The 3,361-nt window shown below is 44.6% G+C and overlaps 1 pseudogene; it reads right to left on the reverse strand.

Annotated features, from left to right (window-relative positions):
• Positions 1–611: 611 nt before the first annotated feature.
• Positions 612–1,949, reverse strand: LOC123235025 (annotated as a pseudogene).
• Between the last annotated feature and the right edge of the window lie 1,412 nt (positions 1,950–3,361).

Consider the following 3,361-nt stretch of genomic DNA (forward strand, 5'->3'; position numbering starts at 1 on the left):
TTCCTTCTCTAGTAGATGAAGGCAAACAGGGTTAAATGACTTGCCCAGGGTCAAACAGCTAAAAAGTATCTAAAGCTGGGTCTGAACTCGGGTCTTCTTGACTCTAGTTTCACTATCTATGGAGCCATTTAGCCACTTGGTGTGGGGCTGGAGGTAAGGCAAACCTACCGTACATGCTAAATTAACACTGGGTACTGATGAAAAACGCCATTCTGTATGTCATGTGACAAATGACGTATTGGCAACCAACAGAGATAAATGAGGTCTAGTCTTGTTAGAGAGAAAAAGGCTCTGAAGTTTTCAGGGATGAAATGAAGTTAACTCCCCAGCGATTCTTCTCTGGCAACCTGGGCTTGATGAGGGGTGGGAATCTAAAGAAAGCAGGACTGAGTTTCAATATCTTCTGTAGTTTCATCCCTGCTGTTATAGAGGCCACTAGGCTAGGAATGGATGGCAGATCTTCAGCTGGTGCTTTCTAATGAGGGAAGATTCAGAGGGAAGAGTGCCACAGCCTATGGGCCCAAAGGGGAAAGCAGCAATTAGTTTCTGGGCAGCTAAGCAGTGGGGAAAACACACTGAACTCCCTAGACAGATCCTTTGGCAGTGGTACTCCTGCCCCAATCCTCTTCTTCACATTGCTAGGCTCACTGAACAAAGAAACAAACTGATTCTAGCCTGTCTTTATTATGGAGAGGACTTGAAGATCTAAGGTCTTCCTCCAAGTATGCCTCCTGCTGGCATATCACTGGATATTGTGGGCAACCTATTGACTTCCTCCAATCTCTGCTGAATGCTAGGCTTGGGGAGGGTGACAACACATCTGTTGTTGCTTCTGGGTTTTAGGGAATGTGGCCTCTTTGCTGCAATCAGGCCTGCCAGCTTAGACTTGCTGCCTCCAGCTCTCCTTTTCCTTTTTTTAGTTGCAAGACCTAGGACAGCTGTGGGGCTGGCCCAAATGGGAACTGTGAAGATGCAGGGGTGGGTCTACCTTGGAGTCAATCTTCCATCAATTGTTGTCTTCTGACCTGATACCTCCATTTCCTTTTGGTCTTCCTTTCGTTCTCACTGGCGTTTCTTCTGTGACACCATGTACCACTGTAATATTGCTTTAAAGTCTACATTAACCTGGTACAAGTTGAGTTCCTTGAGTTCCTGGTTAGATTTTCTAGTACTTCTATCTCCAGCTTGGAGTCTCTTTTTTCAGCACCTTCATGGGATTATTTAATTCTTCCTCTTTTCTTTCCTTCTGTACCCTTTTCTCTTTTGCTTTTTGGGGTTTTTCCAGTCTAGAAGTTACAGTTGAAAGTTACAATGCTTCACTGTATAATCTGTATTGTTGGGATCTACTTTTGAAGGTAATTTCAGTTAGACAACAGGTATACTTAATATAGGAATATATCACACTGAGCTCAGATATAGCTCAGGATGAGGACTATCTCCTTCCCAGCATCAAATTTTTTACCTTTATAAATATGCTTGCCTCATGTCCTACCTCTCATGTTGAATGGGGCCATCAGTCTTACTACATATTGCTGATCTTGGGGCAGCTTAAGTTGAGGGATTTTTGATGGATCAAAATTTGGTGGATTTTATTTATTTGAGATTTTTCTCTCTGACATTTTGGTGCCATTTCATGTACTCCTTCTTCCCTCACCAATTCACAAGGACTCCTGGATAATATGTGGTTTTCTAAGTCAACAGTGGTCCCTAGTTTTATTTGACTTTGAAATGCTTCGGTTCCTTCAATTGATTTTCCTATTACACAACTATTAGCACACAAAAAATTTTGGATTTAGAACCCAGAGGACCTGTGTTTCAATCCTATTAACTGGGTAATCTTGGATTTCCCACTTCAACTTTCTAGACCTCAGCTTCCTATAAATGAGGGATTGGATTAAATAGTCTTTTTTTTTTTTTTTTTAATAAAACCCTTACCTTTCCTCTTGGAGCTAATCAATACTGTGTATTGGCTCCAAGGCAGAAGAGTGGTAAGGGCTAGGCAATGGGGGTCAAATGACTTGCCTAGGGTCACACAGCTAGGAAGTGTCTGAGGTCAGTCTCTAGGCCTGGCTCTCAATCCACTGAGCCACCCAGCTGCCCTCTAGATAGCCTTTTAAGATTCCTTTCAGACTGCAGTATTATAATTTTAAGATCCCTTCATCTTTCCGGTCACCCTTCTCTGGTCACTTTCCAGCTTATTAACAGTTCTCCAAATATGTCTCAGACTGAACTGAGACTTGGCTTGAGTAGGGAAGAGTAAGGACAGAATAAAATACACACCTTTCATCTACTCAAAACAGTTTCAAAAACTGGCCAACTTTCTCTTAAGGCAAAAGTTTTTTGGCTTCTTAAATGTCTTTTAAGATTTAAAATAACCTTGTTTTTAATATTACTTTCAAAAATTTGCATTCTCTCCAACAGAGAAAAAAAGTTGCAGTTATCATTTAAATAGCACTTGAAGTTTGCAGAGTTTTAAGAATGCCTTATGCATTATCTCATTTGAAGAATTAAAAAAAGGAAAAAAACTGTTTAGCATAAGTAGGATCAGCACATGAACTCAGACAGAAAGAACCGGTAATGCTTCGTTCCCTTCTCAGTGTGCAGCCTTATTTGGCATGAGTCAGAGGTTTCATTTGGGATATGAGGCACTGCTTGGGGCCTGACTGAACAAACACTGCACTTGGGAGTCACAAGAGGAGGGCGCAGAATCCAATCCTGCAGCACTATCTCGGGCAAGTCACCAAATCTCTCTGGGCCTCCTTTCCCCAGCCATGCAAAACAGGAGAAGTGAACTCGAAGAAGTCCAATTTCCCCAATAGCTAAAGCCCTTGTGACGTCTGACCCCGGATCCCAGCCTATCCTAGTTCTTGGGCAACCAGGACAGACCGACACTGGCTTCTCAGAAAAGAAACTCAAACTCGGGGTCACGTGACGCTGAGAACCTCGGTGCCGGTGTAGGGTGAAGCGCGCATACGTCACGTGAAGGTTAGGAGGCGTAGAAAACTTCCTCTGCCCTCTTCCCACAGGGTCGTCGGGAGTCACGTGCTCGCGCCCCCTCCACCCCCACGACTTTCTTGTCTGGGCCCTCTTTTGGTTCCGCCTTGTACCGAGCCCTTTTAGCTAGGGCACTGACGCCGGAAATCCCGACAGCGGCAGCAGCCCCGGCTGTGTACGGGGGACGTAGTCTCCAGAGGCAAGAGGGGCAGGCCGGAAGTGCCTCGGTCTCGGCGGCCGGGCGGTGGAGCCGTTGACGGTGAACACACACACACACACACTCACACACACTCACACACACATACACATACACACTCACCCATCTACACAGACACACACACATACATACACATACACACACCGGAAG

Source organism: Gracilinanus agilis, chromosome 2 (genome assembly GCF_016433145.1).
Source record: "Gracilinanus agilis isolate LMUSP501 chromosome 2, AgileGrace, whole genome shotgun sequence".
Lineage (NCBI taxonomy): Eukaryota > Metazoa > Chordata > Mammalia > Didelphimorphia > Didelphidae > Gracilinanus > Gracilinanus agilis.